This window comes from Macaca fascicularis, chromosome 15 (assembly GCF_037993035.2).
Source record: "Macaca fascicularis isolate 582-1 chromosome 15, T2T-MFA8v1.1".
NCBI classification, from domain to species: domain Eukaryota; kingdom Metazoa; phylum Chordata; class Mammalia; order Primates; family Cercopithecidae; genus Macaca; species Macaca fascicularis.
Genome location: NC_088389.1, coordinates 76,259,678 through 76,286,783, shown reverse-complemented (window position 1 = coordinate 76,286,783; position 27,106 = coordinate 76,259,678).

The window sequence follows — 27,106 nt, the reverse complement described above, 5'->3', positions numbered from 1 at the left end:
TTTCTCTGTCTCCCATCAGTATCCACATACTTTTATTTGGGCACTTATCATAATCTGTGGTGACCCTTTCTTACTTCTGTTTACCTCAGAAGACTGAAACCTACCTGATGGAGGTCTTTTATCTTACATTTCTCTATCTCTAGTCCTAGCACAAATTTGAGAACCTAATAACCATTTGTTAAAAGTTTGTAAACCAGAGAACAAATTAATAAAACCAGATAATAACATTGCAATATTTCTGAAACCAAGGTTTGTAACCAAAAGATTTTTAATTTTTTTATATCCTAAGAGGTTCTAGATATTGCGAAAACAAAACATACTATTGTGAACTTACTTAATTGCATTTGAAAGTTTATCTCATCGGCCGGGCGTGGTGGCTCACGCCTATAATCCCAGCACTTTGGGAGGCTGAGGCAGGCGGATCACAAGGTTAGGAGATCGAGACCATCCTGGCTAACACGGTGAGACCCTGTCTCTACTAAAAATACAAAAAATTAGCCAGGCGTGGTGGCGGGCGCCTGTGGTCCCAGCTACTTGGGAGGCTGAGGCAGGAGAATGGTGTGAACTCGGGAGGCGGAGCTTGCAGTGAGCTGAGATCCGGCCACTGCACTCCAGCCTGGGCGACAGAGCGAGACTCCGTCTCAAAAAAAACAAAAACCGAAAGTTTATCTCAATCCCAGACATTGGCTTGAGGTTACAGTGAAAGAAAATGTAGGTAAATAATTTCATCTTCTTACCCACCCTTTCATGTTTTTAATACTTCAAACATATACTCAAACACACAAAACACATACATATTGCCAAATGTATACTATTGATGTATATACTTGGTGTGTGTGTGTGCACACGTATGTGTACGTGCGTGCGTGCTTGTGTATGTATATTTCCTCATTCCCCTGCGTGGAAAGTGACAAAATTTACTATCATTTAAAATTACTTACTTAACATCATGATGAAATTAAAATAACAGTCACTTTTAAAGCTTTGTAATTTTTTACCCCATAATTTTAACAGCTATAATTCAGAGTTTTGAGAGTTTTTAAATAATGACTTAATCTTTGATTTAGAAATTCAGAAAAAAATCAAAAGGAATTGATGTATTCATGATTGCAAAAGAACAATTTTATTTATGGAAATATTAACATTTATCTCTGTCTATATCTTGAGATATCTCAGGATGTAGGGCTCTGTTTTGCAGAATAAAAGCGTTTGCTGTATGATATGAGTGAACTATTCTAATAATGAAAGAAAATCCATGCTAACCTTAAATCTGTGTAACTGCATAGCACTGACCAGGAAAAGCCAACTTGAAAGGTTCTGCTTATAGAAGCATGTTAACCCCTATTTTATGGTGGATCCTGTCACTTTTCTCAGGAGAGATGTCTGGGTCAGTGTGCTAAGTACTCTCCTCTTTCTAAAAATTTCCAAAGAATTCCTAAAACCAGTAGTTCACAGTTTATGTAGATCATAATACGACTGACATCTGTAAGCTGTAGAAATAGATACACACTGACATGGCTAACAAGTACCTGCTGTCTCTGTGAAGAGAGGCCCAAGTTTTCTCTAAGACATGTATTACATAGATAGTGATTAGTATTTCTCTAGATACCTCTGGCTTATCCCAGTTGATATTCTCTTATTATGCCTTCTTCACTGGGGTAAGGTCACTTATAGTGGGCTTTTAGATAGTTTATGTTAATTCAGATTTTATGTAAATGCATACCAACAAGGATTATACTTTACTTCAAATTTGAGTTTCATTATAGACCAATGGTTATATAATGCTACTATTTCACCAATTTTATAAGTTGCTAATAACTTTCTATGTTTATGTAGTATTTACATAATGGATGGAGGTTATCTGCCAATAGAAAACAACAAATGCCATCAGGACTTAGTTGATAGCAAACCCTGTGGTAAGAGCTTTACATATGATTGTTCATAAATTATTTCAATAAACAGGATGAGTGTAATGAGATTACAAAACTTGTCAACCTGCCTAGTACCACACAGCTAGTAAGTAGCAAAGCCAAGGTTCAAACCCAGGGCTTGCTAATTCCAGTGCCCATAGTCATCATTGTTATGTAAAACTACTTACTTTACTACAGATATGGAAAGGCTTTATACTACAAAACAGTAAATAACAGGGAATTAATAATGGCTGCACTGTAGAGAAACTTTTTTTTTTTAATGTTTTGAATTGCACTCAGATAGTTGGTTTTTATTTGCCAAAGACCAGTGTGATTTACAGATTCCTCCCTATTATTTCAAGGAAAACACAGTGTGATTTCCAAAGGTAAGGATACAATCATTTCTGGGAAATACTAGCTGGCATTTGCAGAGAATAATTTTGAAGAATACACACTTTCTTGAACACTGGTGCTGCCTAGGTCTGGGTAGTAGAAAACTAAGAATAACAATAGCTAATGTTTCAGATCTACAGTCAATTAAGTGAAAATGTAAATGTGGGCAAAATGATGACAGACACACCAAAAATTATGTATAAAAACTGTGATAATAAGGAAGTGGTGATTGGAATACAAATTGGAACCATATGGATCATTGAAGCACATTCATGAATAGTGCAAAACTATGATGATGAAAAATGATTTAAATGAAGCAATGACAGAGATGATTTTGTTATCCTATATTGGCAAGGGATTAAAATTAACACCTGAATTTAACTGTATTAAATATTTTCAGCTTCTCATTATATATATGTGTCTACACATATGGGTTATATGTATGTGTCTACACATACTTGGCTACAAAACTGAAATTTGTCCTTAAAAGTTATACCCCTACCCTTAGTGTGCCCCAAATCTACCTGCAGCCTCCTGTGGAACAATGTCCAGAGTTTTCTCTAGGATGTTACGTAGCTAGTGATGCATTTTTGCTTCAGAGACCTTAGCTCACTGCATATTGTCTGGTAAGCTTCTTATCACTCCTTTCAAAATATAATTTCAAACACTCTCAACGAAGTCTTTCTAATGTGATTTTAAAGTGTGAAAGAAAAGATCTCTTTCAGGTATTGTTAATCTATACTGGGAGGATCTAGGTGACAAATGCAGAACAATAACAGATGCTCAGATGAAATAGACCAGGAAAATGAACCCTTTACAAAAATGGGACACATCAAGGCCCATTCGTATCTTGGAATTAGGCTAGTTAATTTACACTGCATCATGTATTTGGCTCCATATAGCAATTGCTGTTGACGCCCACCAGAATCTCTAACTCATTTTTATTTCATGTAACCATAAAACTATTGATTGATAAGTTTTTTTATTAATCAATATAAAATGGTTTATCTTCTGTGTACCTTCTAGTCCTCCTCTGCATTTCTCTCTCTCAAGTCTCAACAACTCATCTGCTTTTAGGATGTTTTATGAGGCTCTAGTTCAGTTTTCACACAGTACTCTTCACTTTGGCTCATCCATTCCTTTTTGTGGAGACTCCTGTCTTCCCCTTTACTTCATTGTTGGTAATTTATCTCTAGGTCCTGTCCTCATCTATCCTAGCAGCAAATTTCAACAGAAACTTAGTTCTTTTTATGTTTGATCATGTTAAATTTTTGTTTATAAATCAAGGGTATTTTAATAATAGGTCAAATATCTATAAACATCTAAATATACAAAATAAAAATTAGAAAATGTTCATGTTTTGTTTCGTTCAATACTACTACTAGTAATAGCATTTAATTGTGATTCCTAGAGCATCTCTAGCAGCACAAAAGTGATTTAAAAGGAAAAAATAATTTTAACATCGTTTCCTTGTAGCACTTTTGCCTTTTTTTTTTTAACAGACTTTAAAGAATAATTGCCCATGAATTTAGTAATATCAAAGCCTATCTTGTTCAACCCCATATGGAAAAAAATACTAAAAATGAAATTTGACTGAGGAGTCAAACAATTTTATGATGTTCTTCTTCTATTAGGTACCAGCATGCCATGAAGAGTAGGTAAGAAGAAGAAAGAGGAAGGAGAAGAAGGAGGAGGAGGAGAGAAGGAAAAGGAGGAGGAGGAGAAAAATGGAGGAGGAGGAGGAGGAAGAAGAAGAGGAAGAGGAGAAGGGAACTCATATGTAAGTTACAGGTCTTTTTGTATTTATGTTATACATTAAAGAAGCTGAAATTAAACAAACACCAAACCTGTATTCGCCATATAATATCCTTACTTTCCTTTTAGACTCTGCTGTAATTTATCTGCACTTTTCAGTCATTTAGTTCGTTATCAGAATCATGAACTCACCATTTTGCCTAAGTCAATTTTGTTAAAGTTGTATTCATCTAGTCAGATTTCCTATAGGTTAATGTTGAGTGTATATCTATCCTTTACTGTCTTACTCCAAGTCATTATTTGCTACCTATGATTTTTCCATTTGGGTTATGAAGAAAAAGTTAGTTCCAAGTTCTATGAGGAATAAAGTTCTAATGGCCTACTTCTATTAATACATTAAGAGGTATGGAAACAGACTGTGTAGTTTTCATAAACTCATTTAATGAGATTGAAAATATTCATCATTAAGGTCATTGAAAGAAAACAATATAAAGTAAAAGCTTCTGAATAGACAGAAGCCACAAAAATCCCAAATTATACTCTTTAGAAATTTTTAATTATATATTATTTTAGTGTCTCTGAAAATTTTAAAATACCCCTTTTTCATGTTTTATATTCATCCCTGTAACATTTTCAAATAATAATGTATTTTATAAAACAAATAGCCACTGTGAAACAAAAATACTTTCTAGTTTTTATGTTCTATATTTAGTTGGAAAAAGAGTAAACTTTTTTCTATGATTATGATTTCTTTATTTGTAGTTATTGATGAATAATAATTATCACTTAGTTTTATACTTGAATTGGCATCATCACATTGGGTAGCCAACTTTCTAAGTCAACCATCCAAAAGCCAACTTAATGTTAGCTACAAAACTATCTGATTGAAGCGCTTGGAGTTTTAAAAACCATTAACTTTCATGTGCAGAGTGAAAACTTTGATCCACTGGCACATAATTTCATTTTTATAGTCAGGAGATAACAAAAGCATGAAAACATTACTACCAATGGAAATATGCCTCACGAAAAGTAAAAAGTAAAAGAATGTGAAAGATTAGTTATTTTGAGATAAGTGGCTTTGTACATGTGATAGAAAACAAGAACAAAAATGAATGTACCCTAGGTGATTGGATGACCATGGCACTTGAGGATAATACATAGAATATAATCTTTACTAAAAAAGTACAATGGTCAAAACATTCAAAATTTTTCTCAATAATGTACTTGAAAATTCTCTGTTCTGTCATCCATTGATATGAAATGGTGAAAAGAGGACTTTAAAAAAGAATAGCTAATTTCCTGAATAATAGATGGAACTTAATGTTATGTGAACCAACGTTGACAATAGTGTCTAAATTAATAGGTAGCAAAGTGTTTCCTGTTCTTCATTGATCTTTGCAATTATCTGCACCAGATCATTTACTCTTATTACAGCTTCTTTCCATGCCATTGGGGATATTTTCCTCCTCAAGTTGTCTCTGGAAAATTAACTTTGTACAGCAAAGCCCTTTAGAATTATTATTTTTTTCCACTGGGTCTAGATTTTTATGCATGAAAATAATGTACTGCTGAAAAGTATTATTAGTTCTCAACATTTTCTTATATTGTGTTTTTAAAAGTCCCACTATTAGATAAATTTTTATTTCTTTGGTACTGTTACACAGGGTAGGAAGAATCCTTCTGAGGCATTTATTAGCAGTGATATAAATACCTGATCTAAATTTATCGGTGCTAAGGGTTTTACAGATATTTTAAATAATGAATTGTGTATAGTGCTTTCCTTTTCACTAATCCCTTCAGGTATATTATCTCATTTGATCTCCTGAGAAGCTATGAATATCAATTTTGTTATTTACAGATGAGAAAATAGAGGTTTGAAGAGATTAAGTGACTTGCTCAAGTTCACGCAATTTATAAGTAGTTCAATTCTAAAACATTTATCAGGCATGTGCTATATAAAACTAAAACTAACCCATTAGGATATTGCAAACAATTTTTTAAGTACCTACACTTGCAGGATGAATCCCAAATGTGAAAACAGGCAGGTAGAATCTCAAATATGTACAATGTAAAATATATTCAAACAACAAAAGTAGTATAGATATGTAACTAATTGTACTTTTTGCAAGGGTCAGGGACTACTTTATAGAGTGGTTGGTGCCTGAATTACATTTTGTTTGGTAAATATGAGTTTGTCAGATAAATGAAGGAAGAAATGTTCCAAAGTAGATTTTGTAACCTACAATCTAACACACTCTTTACTATATAACATCACCTCTATATCATGCTATATTGATTTTCTATTGGTAGTATAAAATTATTACCATAAAATTTAGTGGCTTAAACAACACACATTTTTATCTCACATTTCTTTAGTTTAGAAATTTGAAAGGAGTTTCATTGGACTAAAATCAACATGTCATCTAGGCTGTCTTCCTTTCTGGAGGCATTAGGAAAATCTCAATGTCCTTATTCTTTTCCACCTTCCAAAGAGGACTTACATTCCTTGGTTCATGGCTCCCTTCTCCCATTTTCAAAGCCAACAACAGTTGATTGAGATTTAATGTCCCATCCCACTAACCCTGCTTTAGTTGCCATAACATCTGTTTCTTTGAATACACACAAGAAATGTTCTCAACTTTTAAGAAGTCATGTCATTATACTGGGCTAGCCTGGATTGTTTAGGAAAATATCCCCATTTCAAGGTCCTTAACCTTAATTACAACTGCAAAGTCCCTTTTGTCTTGTAATATATTCACAGATTCCAGGGATTAGAAAGTGGACATATTTTGGGGGTGGGAATTATTCTGCCGAATACACATGCCATTTGTAATCTTAAATTATTTCTTGTCTCACATGGATTTAAGCAGACTTTCTTACCATCAGTACTAAATTATTATACTGATGATGTTGCATATTTTGCCTATGACACTTCAAAAACACTTCACATTTTTACACCATTTTCTATTATCTTAGAGATGTCACTTTTAAAATATGCAGTTTTGGAAAAATTCAAAAAGATGAAGAAGAGGTTTGATCATTCTATATGGGCTCATTGACTCAGGTACTAAATATCTTTCTTGTTTGCCATGCTACTATTTCCCAATAACTAAAAACCTTTATCTTAAGCTTAGAAATTTCTCTTCATAAATTCAAAAACCTATTGATCTACAGGACTCTCCAACACAAAACACTTCATGCTGGCCTATTATCTATACTCTTTTTCTACTTCTACTCTTTCTGTTCTGCTCCCAACAACAGAGAAGGGCAAAAGCATCCCATCAATTGCAAGAACCATAATCCTGGAGGTCATCTTGTCTGCAGTTTCAAACAAAAACCAACAAAATGGTAAAAATTTTACCAACTAAACATTTATTAAATCAGTCCATATTTCTCTATATGCACTGGCATACCCTTAATTCATAATCTCCTATTTTGGTTATAAAAGAAACTACTAATTAGACCCTTTGTCTCAAGCTTCTGTCCTACTTCTCTCTATTTAAGCATCCAGGCTACAGCCAGAGGATTCATTCTAAAATAAAAACTCACTTCATTAACTGTCCTACTTCAAAACCCTGTAATGGCTGACTGTTCTCTCTAGATAAATTCCCAACTTCCAAAATACCGTGAATAATTTTAATTTCCCTTAGTGCCCTGTACTCTTTCTCACTGTCAGCTCTTTGTTCATATTATCCCTTATTACTCCCTTATCCTCTTCCTTCTCCTGCTCCAAACATATTTCTTGCTCTTTATTACAAAATTTAAATTATCACCTCCTCTAGGGAACTCTTCTTCTTCCCCACAGCTAGCCTCTGCTTTACTTCCTTGGGGAAGACAATGCATTGGATTAAAAATAAGAAAGAAAAGAACATTTATTGAGACATTATATGCTAAGATTTTGCCCTGTATGCTTTAAATATAATATATGCTAAGTCATTTGAAAAGTTTTGTGAAGTGGTTATTAGAGAAGTTACAAATAGAAAAGCTATATGATATATTAAAATGCAGAATGGAATAATCTGGGAAAAGCTAGCTGGCTATGGAGACACATAGGTTGATCTTTATTGTTATGTCTTCATAGTCAGGGTTTGCCTTTCATTCATGCAGGCTTATAAAGTTTCATCAGATTTCCCAATTTGATCAGATTCAAAGATGCTATCTCATACTAATAAAGTTCTCATGAAAATCATATAGAAATAATTTAATTTACTGAGCTATTTTTCTCAGTACTCAAACTACTATGGGAAGTCACATCAGCAAAGGTTTGTTTGGTACACACTAGAAAAGAAATAGTTTTAAGACTTAAATGCTCAATGCTTCAAGCAACCATGTCCATTTTTACACTTGCTTATTTGTGCAGGGAATCAAATCTTCAGGTCAGCCTGACAAAGTGCCTGTTATCCTGGGCAATTCATGAATAGTCATTGCTGATAATTGCCTAGACTATTTTTCCATGTCTTTGGACTGACCAACCTTAAACCAAGGAAGCATTCTCATTCTTTAGATGTTATTGATAATTATCACAGGGTCTGAGTACAGAAATAACTTCACTATTGTTCAGTTCTGATCCTAATTTGAAGAAGGCAAGTTTGTTTGTTTTATTAATGTCTTCCATGGAGTGCTGCATTATTCCATTTTATCCTGTAACTCTTTAAGTTTCAACTATAGGTGTTAATAATTCTGTTTTACTGTTGGAGAATTTACACTTGAGTTTAAGTAACTTTTCTTAAGTCAGAGCTGGCATTCAAAGAGACTTCCTCTGACTCCAGAGCCCTTGCCCTTTCAAGCTTTGCTTGCCAGTTTTAGCTCTGTTTCTAAGTAAATGTTTGCCATTGGCAGATCATTAACTGCTCTCTGTCCCACTTTGCTTATCAGAAGGGTGAGATGTTGCTCTAAATTATTTCTAAAATCTCTTCCAGCTTCATTTTTTATTAATAAAAGGCAATATTATTTCCCTGCTTTCCTAAGTCTACCAAGTAATCTCTTTCACAATGCAAAGCAGAAATATGCTGTGAACTAAATTCCCATTCCAGCTGCCCAGATACTGGCACAAGGTTGACTGAAGTCGTATTTTTCAGTATTGTGAGCTTTCATCCTTTTTTTCTTCTTTATAGTTAATTTAATGAGAGGTTGGTTGGTCCCATTTCTTATAAAGGAAAGAGATTAGGGTTTGGATAGCTCCTTGAGCTTCTTTTTAATTATCTCAGATTTCACATTTTTCAAGAAGAAATGGCTGTAACTTATTCAAGAGGAAGAAAATTCTGTGATGTACATTATAACTATAGTAGATCAAAGGCCTCATTTTTTGCACTGTGCAGGTGTAGAATTTCTGTGACAGAGGAGGATCTGCGATAGGCAGTAAAAAAGGGAAAACAAAATTACATTAGTTTCACACGTTTGCTTTGCAACATCTGTTTAGGTGGAAAGCATTTTGCCTGTTGATTTATTGAGGAGTTTGGTCATGACAAGCCATGTCTGTCTCTTTCCCTGGTTATTTTGAAAGCTTTGAGTCCAAAGGGATTGAAGTAGCCTAGCTAAATTGCACTGATGCCAGTAAATAGTGACTTTGTATAAGGGGCAGAGTGAGCATCTGCTTTTCTTAGAATTCTGGAGCCAAGTGTGATATCTGGGGACAGAGGGGTAGAATTGGACTGACAGCTTAGTTTTTCTGCTGCCCTGAATTTACTAAAGTTAGCTGTGAAAATAGCCCAACTTAATCAATGTAGGCCAGTTTGTCATATCATTGTTTCCTGTGACATTGGCTGTTCATCAACACCTGAGACCTGAGTCAGTCAGTGCTTCCTCCCCACAGTTCACACACACATAGCTGATGGATTACCATCTTCACACAGATCTCTTAAATACAAATTTAACCTCACTTTAAAGTCCTATATTGACAAAAAGACCATATGACTGTTTTGCTAACAATTCTGGATATCTTCAGCATCCAGCCAATATTTTTTTCCCTTAGGGAGCATGAAAGGGAGGGAAGTAGGAAGGATTTTTGTTACTGGTTAGTGAAAAGCCAAATTACTATTTCACAGCAGGAACCACCATAAACAGAAACAAGCAAGCAAACAAACAAACAACCAACCCAGAATTTCAAAAACAAACAACCCCCCCCCCCAAGAATTTCACAATCACCGCACTCCGAGCATCCAACCCATTATTTTGCAAATTACTTTGAGATCAGGGGTGGGTGAACCAATTGTAAAGTAACCTAAGCCATCATTCATATATTATAAATGATTCGTAATAGCTAAAATCCATTTTTTAGAAAAACATAGCTGTGTACATCTTGAGATGCAAGACCAACACTGAAAAATTCTGAGAGATATTGCTTTTTTCCCCCCATGTTTTAAGACCAAGGAAATGGGAGTAGAAAGAAGTAGTACCAATTTTAGTTATCATCATAAATTCAGTAGCAAACTTCAGCAAAATTATCATCTTAAAGATGTGTTTTGGACATGTCCTTCTCTGCATCCTATCTTTAAACATACTTGGAAGCACTATTTATCCTTACTAGATCTTCAGTGGGGTGGGCAGCCTAGAAACCATCTGAGTTTTTGTAGAAATAGAATCTGACCTCGTTGCTTTCCAATCAAAGAGTGACCATTATCTTGAACCCAGTTGGAAAGCTGATTGCTTTATTTTCTTAAATCAGTGGGTACACTGGACTAAGATGCCTTTATGTTATTGCATATGTAGTTTTCCAGATGTTTTACTAATGTATAGGCAAACGTGTTCAGTAGATTCAGTGAAGTTTACATGCTTTCCAGAGAGATACTTAACTGAGTCAGTTACTAGGCATAACGTGTCATGCCCTGGGTCTTCGGAATGTCTTATCACAGATACTCTAAGTCAGGAATTAATTGTTTAGCTCAATTGCTTCCAAATATACAGCATTCTATTTGTGTAATACAAATAGCAAGCACAGTGGGCAAAACAAAAAGAGAGACTAATTGAGAAACCATTTTTAGGACAAATTCTATCAATGCAAGTGTACGGTATATTAAAGAGAGACGAAAGTTTTGCTTAGCCTAGTCACTTGTATCAAACATATTTTTTTTCCTACCACAACGCTAGATCTCTTTAGAAAGAATTATTTATTTGTTCATGAAATCTTTTCAAAATTGTGTATCAGTGAAATGAATATAATTATTCATTCCTGGATACAAGTTAATCCATGTATGCCTGAGGTTGCAATTCTTTGAATTTTTGCAATCAGACCTTGGCGATGACCTTGAGCAGTAGGATGTAAATAACTCCCACATGCTTAGTGTCCAATAATGGAACACTAGGCATAAATGGCTACTCCTGCTGGCTTTATTCCAAAAGTTGCATCAACAAAAAGCATTTTGGGGAGGGGTCACAAGTAAGTAAGTTGAAAAAATAGTAGAAGCATGATACTAGATATAGAGAAGGAAAGAAAATATGAGTGGGGAAGGGTTTTTGGAAACGTCTATAGTTCTCTACAGTCAGAAAACATTCATCCCCTACTTTAAATAAGACTTCCTGCTTCCCATAATTTGCATATTTCTACTACTCAGCTTTGCCACTAAGAAGCTAGTATTTTGTAAAGAGTTTCCTTTTTAATTTTGGGCTTTTGATATGATAATCTCATACTTGCTGAATACATTTACTCTTAAATGACAGTTTTGTCATTGTTGTTGACCTGAAGCAGGGTGTATTTTTAATGGGAGATGTGAAGAAAAATGGAATAGAAGCAAAAAAGTTATTGCCAAGTTACCATTTTTAGACAGTCATTTTAAGTAGCTGGAAAACAATTCTATTGGTTCCTTCGTTCACTGATGAGAAGATCTCTGTAGTGAGGAAGTTGTGAGAGGAAGGGATTAAAATTAGCCAACTATCTTACAAAACAATACTTGCATGTCACTTTGCTCAGTAATCTCTTTTTAGCCATGTAGATTTTTAGTTCTTCAAGTCTAATTCTCTTGTATCCTTTGTTGCAGGCTACCTGTGTGAGTCATATGTCAGTGCAATTTCTGGAGGTCAATTGTAGTCCTGAAGTCTCAGAACAATGGCAAAAAGACATAAGGAGGGCATGATACATTTGGTAAGTACCTTATGTAAACCACAGAAAATGATAGAGGCAAAATTTGTTTCTTTCCTAAGGCCGGTGATTTATTGCATATTTCTTGTCACAGAATAGATAACATAGGAGGACAGGAAGAAATTTGCCAGTTTCCACAGTGCCCCTTGAAAATAATTCATTGAATTGGGTTCCTTTGGAAACATTCACATATTCTGCATGTATTTTTACCAGACACATTTAGCATCTTAATGGGATAATAAAAGCTATCATTTGGGAAATATACACATTGCTCCTATCTGAGTGCACAGTGGTGTTGGTAGGTACTGAGGGAGGAAGAGATAGATGTGCCCCGAGGAAGTCTCTGTCTTGTCTCCATGCACATTTAAGTCTTTTGCACATTTGAGCAGGGACTGGGGGAGGAGCATGGGAGAAGGGGGCTGGATGTGGCTGGCATCTTTTAAGATTTATGAACTGCTAAATTTAGAAATGTCATTTTTTTATTGCCAGTGAACTGCTAGCGTCTTTCTATGAGTCACTAAGAAAAAAATAGCAATCACCTCCTTTGCAAGAGCTAGTATGAGTAACACAAAATGGGTTCAATTAATCATTTTAACCACTAAGTTCACTCTGGATAAACAAAGTGTGTATCAGATGATGTGCCCTAGAAAGGTAGTCATCCTTACAAAATGCTACTCTCTGCAGCTATGCTCTTCTCATTATCGTATTGCAAATAGTTCTCTGAAAGAAAAAACTGTTCAAGCAAAATATGAAACAGCATTCATTTGTCATTTTCCTTCAGGGACTAGGCAGCAACCTGCTGTGGCTGAAAATATGTGGTCATTATGAAGCTGGTATTGAATTGTTTGTTTATCTTTAGCAGGGGAGAGAAGTTTCAATGATGTTACTATTTGATTGGTAATTTCAGGCATTTCTGCTTTCTAAAGGCGTATACTCTGTTCAGAATTGATATTAATAGACGAATGTGTAAATATGCTCTTTGCGTGTTTCTTTTTAATGTTCATATAATTTTCGGTGCCATAAGCTCTTATCACCTAAGGAGTGATGGTGAGTTTTATTTTCTTGTTAGTGTATAGCGTTTTATATCACAGTGAGTCAAGTTGCTTCCTCTTTCAGAAACCTCAAGCATTTACTATAAATGGAGTGAGTTAGGATGTCTAAGATGCCTTGTTCGCTGATGACAGTATGACTTTGGCAAGTAGATCAGAGAGAGAGTTCAGTGTCTGCATGTGGTGTGCTATCTCTTTCATCTGGTCACAGGAAGCAGCAGGCATTTTTTTTTTTTTTTTTTTTTTAATGTAGAGAAACCTAGGTTCTGTTTCTTCTCTTTTTCCTGATCCTCCATCTTTTCTTTTTTTTTCTTCCCCTTTTCTTTTTCCCCATCTTTTTCTTGTTCTTATTCTTCTCCACACTGGTTAATACTGGATTCAGGGGACTAAAAAGTGACATGAGAAGGTAATAGGCTACACACATCTACTTAAATCCCCCAGACAGATAAGAACCTAGTCCACTTAAAAGTAACTTCAGATACCATCCTTATAGAAATGCATGCCATCATTTAACAACTTTTACCAAATCCTTTATTCTGCTATTTAAACCTGTTTCCTTTTATAATGTGCTTAGAGAGCACAAGAAATATGTCACCATTTTCTGAAACATTCCTTACTCAGTCTGCAAAATCACCCTTTCAGCCTATTTAATTGGAAGCAGAATTAAAGCTTCATTAACTTTATCTCCAAACTTTTAATCAATTTATGACACTCTTCAGAGCCTCCTTTGCAGTTTTTTCAGATCCTCTTTAAGTCAGAGAATGTAGAACTGTACATGTGTCTCCAAAAGATATTTGCCCAGGGCAAGTCAATGGTAAAGTTCAAAAATTTTTTAAAAGCCCTATTCGTGTTCTTCAAACTCTTATGGTCACATTTGCCAAGCAGAATATATTTAGTAAAGGTAAGGATTTGCTAGTACAAGACTCTGGTAAGGGAGATGACTTGACTGCCAGGAAATAATACAACATGTAGAATAGAGAGAAAACATCACTATCCTTGGATGCTACCGTGTTTATTTTATACTTAGGAAAGGAGAAAAAAGCAACCTTTGATGAAGAATGGAAACTTGAGCATCACTGAGAGAAGTCTGTTTCGTTGGGGTTGTTACAATAACACTTTGCCTGGAGAAAGTACTCAACCTGGATATATTCTGATAATATTGATTTGTGATTCTTTCCATTTAAAGAATCCTTTTGGAGAGTTAGGTGAGGATAGGAAAGTGCAGAGATGTTTAAGGAGAAGAGTTAGATCAAAATCTTACTTATTCAATAAACTATAAAGTTGTTCTTCCAGGCAAAAGGAGACAATTGCGGGTTTTATTACTGTCTAAATGAAGGGACTTTAATTGCTCAGATATACTGCTATGCTTCTTTGCCTCATTAAGTGTATTAACAGTCTGATCTTGCAGTGGGGAAAAAACAGGGAAAAAGTAAATGGGGTAAAACCATGAATTAAATAGTTAGCTTATAGCAGTATACATCCAAAATGATGGATTCTGATCTGTTCTCTCTCTCTCTCTCGCTCTCTGTGTGTGTGTGTGTGTGTATGTGATCTCACTTTTTAAAAAAGGTTTGCTTTTTATTCCTTGCTTCACAAAAACATTGCTGACCATCCAACACAGTAAACTAGAGTAATCGATACATAACAAAGATAGAAGCCACCATTTATTCAGATCATGCTACATGCCAGGTACTTAATATTTTTAAAGTATGATATATCTAGTATACTTTATGTAATTACCTAATATACTTATTTTATCATTTAAATGTATTACCATGAATGACTATCTATATGTCACGCTCTGAGTTAAAGACATGAACCCTAAGATGTAGGCATTTCTGTCGTTATTTTACAGATGAGGCAAGCGAAGTCCACAGAAGAGACTTGCTACAGTCTCACAGTTTGTCAGTGGCAAAACTTAGTTTTGAACTCAAGTCTCTCTACCATTAAAGTTGATGTTTTTCCTAATGCATTCCTGTTACTCTGCTGGACTTGTCAGGTTTATCTGGTATCTCAAAAGATTCATGTAAGAGAACCACAGTTTTTCATCCATAACACTACCTCCAACAGAGATAAGGACACTAAATTGCAATGATATAATTAAACATTTTTGGACTTTTTTTCTATCAGAGAAGCCTAGAGTAGGTCGTTTTTCTTAAAAAAAAAAAAAAAAAAAAGAAAGAAAAAGAAAAAAAAAAAAAAAGCCAGAGATAGACAAAAGGTGAGGCTTCTGGAATTTTAATGACCAGTCTATTATAAATATAATGTCATCTTGGCCTATAATGAGTTATCACAGTCATTAACTATTGTTGCAGTTATTGGTTGTAAAATAAAAGGCAAAGTCTTAGCTATTTAATGTATGATTAATACAGTTGACTTTATTAGGCTCTTACACTGTGTTTGTGGGTTTCTTTCTCTTTCTCTCTTTCGGTTTTTTTTTTTCCCTCTCTGTCTCTTTCCTTGGGCATTTTATGTGAACCACAAAATTACAGGTCTGTGTCTTATTGTACTTTATGGTTCAGTAAATTAGGCCAGGGTGATAACCTGAGGGAATATTAATACTCCTTGTTTTAACAAGCCTAAATTTATACCATTGTCAGAAGTTAATTGCTCAGTTATACCCCTGGTGCTCAGGATTACTGAGTACTAAAGGATAGTGCTGGGAAGAAAAGTGTTCCATTTTTACAAAATCTACTTCCCTAAGATTTGTATTTCTGGCAGCAAGGAGATGATTACCCTGAAATACGTGACTATTTATTGAACCAAAAATAGAAGGTGTTTTATATAGGCACTAAGTAATACTTCTAAGGTCTGAAATCCTATGGAGCACATACAGAAAATGTTTGCAAGTTTATAAAGTATCTGAGTCTGGGTATCTAGTAACTTGGAAAACACTACTATTTTATCATAAAACTGTACACCAGGGGTTCTTTGTCAGAACAGCTCCAACCAGATGACAGGATTTATCTCCGAGAAAATGTTCTTTGTGGCCAGCTGCAGTGGCTCACGCCTGTATTCTCAGCACTTTGGGAAGCCAAGGCGGGTGGATTGCTTGAGGCCAGGAGTTCGAGACCAGCCTGTCCAATATGGCAAAATCCCATCACTACTAAAAATATAAAAATTATTCAGGTGTGGTGGCACATACCTGTAATCTCAGCTACTCAGGAGGCTGAGTCAGGAGAATCCCTTGAACTCAGGAGGTGGAGGTTTCAGTGAGTCGAGATTGTGCCACTGCACTCCAACCTGGACGATAGAGTGAGCATCTCACAAGAAACAGAAAAAAAAAAAAAAGTTCTTTCCTTTGTGAGGGAGAAAAGGTAGCCAACACTTTCATTTTGATCTCCTCCATGCTTTCCTGGAGGCTGAAATGCATCTACCTGATATTGGACTCAGTTTTCTGAGACCAAGAGTATGTATTAGGGTCAGAAAGGGGAATAGCTACAAAAATAGATGATGAGAGACATTATTATTAGATAGTATAACCCTCTGGAACCTCTAGGATAGTCACACATTCACTTGTCCCCTTTAAAAGTGTAATTAGGCATTTTCCAATTGGTTTGCCACTGCTTTCCTATTCAGTCATTATGTTGTATATAAGAAGAGACCAAGGCTTCAATGACTTTATTTATTTTCCTTATCTGAAATAATTAAACCTTTCTTTCAGGGAATTATGCAAACTTTTTGAAGTAGCATATGTGAAAGTCCTAGCATGTCATCCTTAAGAATATGCCATCCACATGGAATATGTGCTAATATGATTCCTTGTACCCTGCACCCCTAAACTATTCATATATCAATGACTTTTCCCCCTAAGCTTTAGTGGAACTTTCAAATCTTCAAGTGAGACCTCTAGACAGTAACCACCAAATGATTATGAGAGGTGAAGCCAGCTGGACTTCCTGGGTTGAGTGGGGACTTGGAGAACTTTTCTGTCTAGCTAGAGGATTGCAAATGCACCAATCAGCACTCTGTAAAAACACACCAATCAGCACTCTGTGTCTAGCTAAAGGATTGGAAATGCACCATTCAGCACTCCATAAAAACGCACCAATCAGTGCTTTGTGTCTAGCTAAAGGATTGTAAATGCACCAATCAGCACTCAAAATGGACCAATCAGCACTCTGCAAAATGGACCAATCAGTGCTCTATAAAATGGACCAATCAGCAGGACATGGGCGGGGCCAAATAAGGGAATAAAAACTGGCCACTAGAGCCAACAGCGGCAACCCACTTGGGTCCCCTTCCATGCTGTAGAAGCTTTGCTCTTTTGCTCCTCATAATAAATCTTACTGCTGCTCACTCTTTGGGTCCACATTACCTTTATAAGCTGTAACACTCACCTCCAGGGTCTGTGGTTTCGTTCTTGAAGCCAGCGAGACCACCAGCCCACTAGGAGGAACAAACAACTCTGGACACGCCACCTTTAAGAGCTGCAACACTCACTGCGAAGGTCTGGAGCTTCACTCCTGAAGTCAGCATGACCATGAACCCACCAGAAGGAAGACACTCCAGACACATCTGAACATCTGAAGGAACAAACTCTGGACACACTATCTTTAAGAACTGTAACACTCACTGCGAGGGTCTGCTGCTTTATTCTTGAAGTCAGCAAAACCAACAACCCACCAGAAGGAGCCAATTCTGGACACAATTGGAGCTTTGAAACCTATTGACCTAAATTATAGTGGGTTCAGTATAAAAGATTGCTTTTTTTCCTTCCCTTCTCTTTTTTTTTTTTCTTTTTCCTTATTCCTATCCTGTTATAGTATTTTCTGCCATGTTATGCATGTACATTTAAAAATTACTCACTAATCCAATAAATACGTACTGCTCCCTTATTATGCCTTGGAATGTGTGATAAATAGTATAGGGATCACCACAGCTCAAAGGGAGTTGGGAGAGCAACAAGTGGTCAGGAGTTGTAGTCAGACTGCTTTGAGTCATACCCTAGCTTTACTATTTGCTGGCCATGTGGGAAAATTACCTAAAATATGTAAACATTAATTTAGAATGTACGATGAAACATGTACAATGTAGAATATGTTTTCATATTGAATGTCAAATGAAGATAATAGAAGCTCAGGCTGACGACCTAGATTTTGGGGTGCAAACCTTGACTCTGCCAGTTCCTTGCTCTGTAAACTTGGGTAAGTGATGAACCTCTCTGTGCCTCTATTTTGTTTTCTATAAAGTAGATTACTGTACAAATTAAATGAATTAAAACATGCCTTCTGTTTAGAAAAGTATCTGGCACACGTAAGTGCTCAATAAATGTTATTGTTCTTGTTCATTGTTGCTTTTATTACCTATCGTTTTACATTACTTAGGGAAATGCATGCAAATAATACTTAGTCAATGTTAATTATTATTTAACAGGTCCTCCCCTTTCATAATTGGCACACGTTTAAATAACAGATCATTATGGGATAAGTATTGTCTGCATGGTACATATGATAAGCACTTTGTGGGTTTAGTTGTGGGGACTATCATTTCACAGAAATCACAGCTAAATGAAAAGACCTCAAAAGGCTAAGTAATGGTAAAGATGTGGAGCTACTAGAACTCTGGTATAAATGTAAATATGGACAATTATTTTGTAAAAGTATTCAACAAAAATATTCAGAATCTAATAAAGCTCAAACTTTCTATGTCTTATGAGCTACTGACTTTACTCTTAGCTATATACCCAAGAAAAATGAGTGCATTTTAGAACAAAAGACATGCTCAGGAATGTTCATAACAGCTTTCTTCATAATAGCTAAAAACTGGAAAAAATTAAAATCAGAATGATGGGTTAGGAAAATATGTGAAATATTCATATAAAATATTATAAAGTAATGAAAATGATACATAAGTTCAACAATGTGGATAACACTCACAAGCATAATGTTCAATAAAATAAGCCAGGTACAAAACAGCACATACCGTAAGGCTGTTTTTATACAATATTTTAAATACGCAAAATTCCCTGATGACATGTCAGAATAGTAAGTGTCTTTGGGGAGGTAAGTAGCAACTTGGAAAGCATGAGAAGGGCTTCTGAGGTGCCCGTTTTGATTTTAAAATTGCATTTACTTTGTGAAAATTGATTAACCACAATTTTATGTGTTCTTTTCTTTATGTTTTATTTCCATAAACACTTTAAAAAGGAATAAAATGATAAAATCATTGTTTCAAATTTATCTAACAATACAATTTTGGAAATTATTCTAGGTTATTGGTTTTCAAAGGCTGAAACAAAGTCCAGTATCTGTACCTTGAACTACCTGGCTTTGGCTACACTTAAAATAGTAACATATTTATTAAGTTCTTGGGGTTTATAAATGTAAGGTTTTTATTTTTTAAAACCAAATTGAATAGTCTTTTAAAGTATTATTTAAGTGGTGCAAAATTATAATAGCTGGAAATGATATTTGATCCTCTAGCATCATTAAAACTTCTTAAGCCTTGTCTTTTTTGAGATTGAGTACAGTAAAAAGTTATTTAAAAAATAACACAAAATATAACCATCTAAATTTACTTTAGACCCACTCTGAGCATATTTTAAACTTAGCAAAAAACATGTAAAGCCAATTCTTACTTTAAAGAGTGTATTGGTTATGAATAGGAATCTTTTAGATGGTTGAATAATTTGTCAGTGATTTGTTGGCTACTTACATACCTTGTAACAAATTCAAGAAATACATTGGGATTCTAACGTAAACCCTTACTCCCTAAATGAATCAGATCTATTTTCATTAACTGGAATACTTAAACAAATCATTGTTTTGTTTGGCAGGTGCACAAGTTGAGTACCCCAGGAACCAAACTCTAAAACAGAGTTTAGCATATAGGATGTTTATTAAATAGTGGTCTTGTAATCAATACCTGTGAAAGAAAGAAAGAAGTAGTCATCAGTAGAGAAATGTCAATTTGTGATGTAGACTCAGTGACAGCCATAGTTGTTACCATAAGAAGTTCTGGAGCTAGGATAACCCTCAGAATTGTTCTAAATTGGACTAATGATCTGATATTTATAATTTCTAATTGATTTATTTTGGATGCAGTCTACCCAGGGAAGAGGCATTTCCTTGGGCAAGGAGGCTCTTTGCAGCTGAGATAATCCCTTAAAGGGCTGACAGCTAAAGACTGACTATTGTCAACACTCCCAGCTTCTGGGAGAACAATTTCTTCATTGAAGGGATATTTGACCAACATGTGGTCAAATGTGGTAATCCCCCACAATCCATCTCTTGCCTACTTAGATCGTTTTCTTCATAAAATTTCTGGAAGCTTCCCAGAGATTGTTTTAGACATCTATTCATGGAGAAAATTTAAAAGCAAGTTTGTGGGAAGCAATAGGTACTATCACCACAGCTGGTCTGGGTGTAGGGGGACAACTGATGCTCACCATTTCTTTCACTATCCAGTCTATATTCCATTCACTGTCTACTACAATTTCTGCTGGAGTCTGAGGACTCTAAGTCCCTAGTCACCACACCTTTCTCAGACTAAAGTTGTTGCTGTTGTCCATTTATTTTCACAACTAGGCAAAGGAATACCGGAGGTACCCAAGGAGACCACCTGAGTGTCACACATATTCTTTCCATCTTCACTGTGTAGCAGCAACCCCACCTCTTCCTAAGCATCATGGTCTATTGCCCCTGCCAAGATGATCCCTGATATTCTTGCCTGCTGATCTAAAGTTCCCAGTTGGCGGTCACAGCTTACAATTCAATGTGACCTTTGCTGTGTCCTCTGGCAGAAGTGCCCTGCCTTTGGGAACCAAGACCTCTAAACTTACAAAGCCTAGAATAGAAGGAATAGGAAAAATAAATCCCCAGGTGGGTCACTTGAAGTGATTTAAGTGAGCCTACTTGTTCTTTTGTTCTTGGTTCCTAGACCCATGTATTCTTCCTACTGTGAAGGGGAGGCACAGTTACATATGTTACTGATTCAATGAGCATACCACAGCATGGAGGATTGTGTTGCATTCTCATAAAGCATTGCCTCCAAGCGGGATTTCTATTCTACCAGTTCCTGAGTGGTGCTGTATGTTAAATGATTAGTTTATCTCATGGTCAGAGGCTTGCCTTAGTACCTCCTTTGCTGTAAACAAGGTTTCCTGGTTAGGCATTTTGTCATGTGGAATCCAGTAGCTAGGATTCCCTAAATCTTTAGACAATGGTATTAGTTGATGTCCTGCAAGCAGAGAAGACGATAAGAAAAGACAAAGATGGTCTTCTTGAAGCAGGCTGCTCTATTGGCAACTCAGCATTGGCCTTTACTGATGACAATTGGATATTTGTGTTTGCAGTAGCAAAACCAGCTAACACAAATAGCAAGATCAATTAAGTTAATTAGATTCCAAGAGATTGGACCCATGTATAGCTTGGCCATTTCATGTAATCATAATGCCAGCACTGGAGTAGCTGATGACGGAGACTAATATCAAGTAGACAAGTTTTTGTCTTCTTCATTGTTCAGTGCTTCTTCCATGGTGGCTGCTCTCTAGTGAGTATTAGCATGCAACAAAAAAACTTTGTCATACTTCATGCTCTCTTCCAAGTACCCATTCTACATGCTTCTACTACAGAACTTCTTATGCAGTATCTTCTCCTATCTTTCTTCCTTCAGGCTCCTAATTACTTAGCCAAGCCATTTGCTACTGTCCTTGAATTCACATATGTTCTGAACTTGAGTTAATTTTATTTTTTGACACAAAACATCTGAGTACATTCTGCCCCCAACCCCACCGCAGACCAAGAATCTGTACATTGGAAGGATTTTCTCTCACTATTCTTTCAATGCCCTCCTTGAGTGGGGCTATAATGCCGCTACTATCTAATTTCAGATTTTACCCATATGCTGAACTGACCCTTTTATGAATGAGTCATGTGCTTTGTCTTCCACCCTTTGCTGAGTATAAGGATCCTCTTTTTGGTGATGGGTGTGAGCTGGGGGAGAGGTGCTGGTGGGTGACATGGGTGGTTTGGTAATTTGCTTATACAGCTTGCATGGACTCTCTGATCCTGCTTGAGTTTAGTTCTAGATGTACCACTTAGAACTCTCAATAAATTGTTGCAGAATATTCTGATCTTAGAGCTTAGTGAGTTTGACAGAAACCAGCTCATGACAGATAGGTGTGGCTTAATTATCACTTGGTGCTCCATGGTCAGTTCCTCCACCTATAGCAGGTCCAGTAGTATGCCAACAGTTGTTGTTTAAAAGGCATATGAGACTCCCAGCAATCTGTGTTGTGATTTTCTCATTGGTACTTGCCATAATCTCTAAATGGCATCTTTTCTCATCACTGATACCACTAACGTCATAAAGTCTCCCCAGATTTTATGCCATGGTACTTGCAATGCACCCTCCCATCATATCTCTAGCTGAGTTATGTTATGATTTAACTCTAATTATAGATTTTCTAGCCAAAAAGGGTAGTAGGAGCATGTGTTGTCTTGAGTAATATCTGAATCATCTTTAAGCAAGAGGGGAATACTAGCTTTTCATAGAGATGTTTCATCCACTTCTGCAAACTTGCAAGATCAAGGAGAATATGGAGACTCTAAATATGCATGGATGTCATTCCTAATGTCTCTAGCTTATTTGGTCCTTTGCCAAAGAGGATCCTGACTTGTGAAAGATAGGGTAAGTAGATAGGACTGGGCAGAGGGAGAAGTTGATCTGTGATACAATCTCCATGAAAAATTAGGGCAACCCCATGGGATTCTCTAAAGCTAGAAAGTTCTCTTGGAATTGTCTAAGTTGTATTGAGATGACCTGATTTTCATTGATCATTGATCAGCCATTACTTGTGGGCCACCATAGGAAGAAATACAAACTTAAATAATGTGGCTGTCTGCAGATGAGGCAATTCTGGAAGAGCAGATGCAGAAATCTGTTTACCAAGCACACTTATGGGCTGGGCAACAAATTTTCATTGAAGGCGTTCTTTTGGCAGGACATCATAGAGTCTACTGCAGTAATTAAAAAGCATTCAGTATAACTGTGAAGGTGGGGATATAAAAAAGAGTAAGCATTGTATTCATTTGTTTATTTTTACTTTCATAAAAGGATTCATACTCTACTAGAAGGCAAAGATATTACAAAAACATTAAAACACTGGTTTAACAAGGCCAATGCAATACAGTGTGGAAAAGGGAGTAAATTACTTGAGCATGAAATTTAGCTCTGACTCTTAACAAAGTAGAGAAGCACAAAGGTTTACATGGTTTTTATTAGCTAATAAAAGGAATCCTGGGTTTTTCTTTTCCCTAGTAAACTAACTCTTTCCTGTCTTTGAACTCCGAGAAGACTTTATTATGAGAGTCATTATAAAATGCACTGAACGATATTCTAGATTGTAACTTCAAAACAGTTAAGTTGCTCTACCTATGATTCTTATTTTGCCAAGCAGCTGAAATGCAGACATTGTGCCTATCGAAAAAAGATTCACATGCTTTAAAAACAAAAATAACATAATCATATTCACGGTTGACATATTGTAAGGCCATTTAAAGAGTCTGTATTGTACTTGTTGAAGAAGTAATTTGCAGAATGTAGGTTAGGACACTATTCTTCACCAAGATTAATCAAAAACATTTCCTTCAGCAACTGCTTTCTGAGTCTTAAATTTCACCATCATTAGAGGTACTCACGTGTGTTTGTGAGCATGTGTGAAAAAGGTACACCTCAGCATAGGGTTGTTTATTAATTTCTTTCAATTTAACTTGATTCAATTTGTTGTTGACTAAGTGCAATTCTATGCTAAAAATGTGTGATTAGATAGGACAGATGTCCTGTCTGAAAGATGTCCTGTCTAAAAGATGTCCAAACAGACTATTTGTTTTCAAGAAGTTACAGTCTTGTAAGGAAAGAAAGAAAGACAATTATAAATGTGAATAGTTTCACAATACAAAAAGGTATTTATGACGGTCAAATGAAAAAGAGATGATAGTAATTGGGGATATTATTAAATATTTTGGGAAGGGGGAAGCATTCAAAATAGGTCTTAAAATGTGCCTAATATATAGTGAGCCCTCAATAAATGTTACAAGTATTACTGGTGAGTTTTTCCTTAATTGATACCTATCTGAATACTAATGGGAAAGTTTATAACATAAGCTGAACACTGCGCTTTTGAGAACGTAATCACATTTTTTCCTTAAGGCAACATCAAAAATTGATGAAACTTGTCTTCATTTTATAGGAAGAAGGAAGGAGGGAAAGAAGGAAGGAAGGGAGGAAGGGAGGGAAGGAGGGAGGGAAGAAAGAAAACAAATAAACATCTCTAAAAGAGATGAAAGTAATTTTCCCACGTCACACAAGTTAGTAGACTTAAGACCAGGGATCTGAATATAAGGTTGTCTGTCTACAGGGCCCAATCTCTTTTATCACAGTCTTCTATGACTTCTAGACATTGTTATCAATTATGAAAAATTATTCCAAATTATTTACTGTGAAAGGAGTAATTGTTTCAGAATACACAACATTGTTCTTGGAGAAGAGTATTGTAAGAGGAAGCTTCTCTCCCTTTGCTGCCTTTCAGTCAGCCTACTTTACTGAAGGCCTCAAAATGTTATTTTCTTTCACATAGAGACTGAAAAGCGTTATATTATGATTTCAATGATTTACTCTGACCACAAATAACCATATTATGAAAAGGGCCTAGAAGAAAAAATTATATATCCATCTATAATCACTGATTCGGGGCAGTTCTGTCACTTGCAATTGAATAATGATTGCTTCATTTCTACGTGCTTTAAATTATTTAGGATTTCAAATTACTAATATGCAAATTCCTTTTTATTTACTTAGAAGGAATGAATGCCAAAAATTTCTCTTCTAGAAACTTGTGGGCCACTCAAGGTATGATATTGATTTTCAAACACTGTAGCGCTTAAATTTTTAGAGCTGTGGAATTTCAAAGGGCTTTTACAAAATAAAAACAATACAACCCTGAGAAGTAGGTCATGAAACAACAATACACAATACCCCTACAAGATGCTGCAGTTGTGGATGAACTGGTAACAGGGAAACAATGGAGAAGGGGCCAAGAAGCTAGAAAGAGAGACGAGGGTAGTGGTCAGTACATTAAAATGAAAATTAAACACCGGACTGAAAATTTGCATCTTGTGACATATTTACTTGCACATGCTTAACTTAAACTTATTTCTGAAGATTTATACATTTATATGAAATTGATTGATGATATTTTAAGCCCTTTGGAGTTTGAAATTAAGCAATTCAATAATTGTATAATGTTCAATATAATAAATATAATCCTGGCTATAAAAGTCTTTTTTCTATGTCTTCTAAAATGAAAGTCTTTCTATGGCTTCTAAAATGAAAGTACATTGCAAAGCAAATTCCATTCTAGCGAGGGGGATTCTATCCTGATCTACTGATCCATAAATCATCACAGTGACAATTATGGACCCAAATAATGGACTCAAAAGTCTTTCCTAGAACCTTAATAGGTTTAAATTATTTAATCCCTCTAGAAAAATGGAGATTTGGGACTTAACTTAAAAGCCAATACATTAGCTGGAAATTCATAACTACTAAATGCCCAATGCATTCCATGTTTGTGTTCTTTTTTCTTTTACCCAAATTCAATGTTTGCTAATAAAATAGTATGAGATTTTTACTCCAGTACAGAACCACTTAGGCAATCTGGCCCTGTACGTTAGCTACTTCCTTCTCAACTCCATATTTACTTTGCTTATTAAAGCATTAAATATCAGACATGGCCATCAACCACTAATTCCTTTTCTTAGTATTGAATTTACTAAGTGAAACCAATATGAAGTGAAGAAACGGCTTGACATTTAATTACTACAAATTGCTATCAACTACTAAACATTACTACAAATTACCTGACAAATGGACAAATGCTGTTTTTGATAATAAGAATTTCAATGAGTAATTTTACTTTAATTTATTAGTTAGACTGCCCTTTGGGTATAATTGTCTCCTCTTCAGGTAGTCTCAGCAGAAAGTTAAATGGCCAAATGAATTCAGAGATTCAAATCCTGCCTCCTATTTGGAGGAATGTAAGTGAGAAAAAGGAGACCATCCTATGGAATTGGTAGATTTTTGGTTATTTTCTCCAAGAAAGTTGTTGTGATATTTCTTTTCTTAATCTTCCATGTCTTTAACAAATCCATTATTTAATAAAGGCAATGGAGCATGGTAGAAAGAATTGGAAGTTTAAGAACCATGGTCCTAGTCGTAATTCTTTCACTATAAAATATTGCACCTAAGAAAGTGTAAGGCACTTTTCTCCTCTGTACTTGTTTCTCCATTTGCACAGAGAAGAGTGTATTATTAACTCTTTTTTTTATTACGATTAAAATTAATCCTACCGCAAATAATTCAAGCATAAAAAATAATTTATTTGCTCAGAAAACCAAGGTGCAAGAATGGCCAAAACAAACCAAATTCACCAGAATGCTCTCTCTGTATCTTTTTCTTTCTCTTACTTTGAGTTAGTGAGTGAGTGAGAGAGTGCATATGTGTGTGTGTGTGTGTGTGTGCGCGTGTGCATGCACTCTCTATTTCTGGTTGCTTTTTCTTAGTCTATATTAACTTCATTCTCAGCAAGGAATTTACCATATGGTAACCTTTAAAATACACAGGTTTTCTTACAACCAAAAATTCCAGCCTAAAAGTTTTCCACAAATCCCCGAGACTTAGTTTCTGTATCCAGAGAGATGGAGTGTACTAATGAGTTAACACAGAATCACCTAATAAGACTAATTCAATAGTGGGCTGAGAGTAGGAAACTTGTAAGTCCCTTGGGAAAACGGAAGTCCTGCTATGAGATAAATGTGGAGTGAATGCTAGGCACACCAAATAATAGATGTATATTGTAACAGGGCTGGAAGAGATTTCCATTCTTCCATTCACTCATTTGTTCTCTTAGAGAACTGTAATAC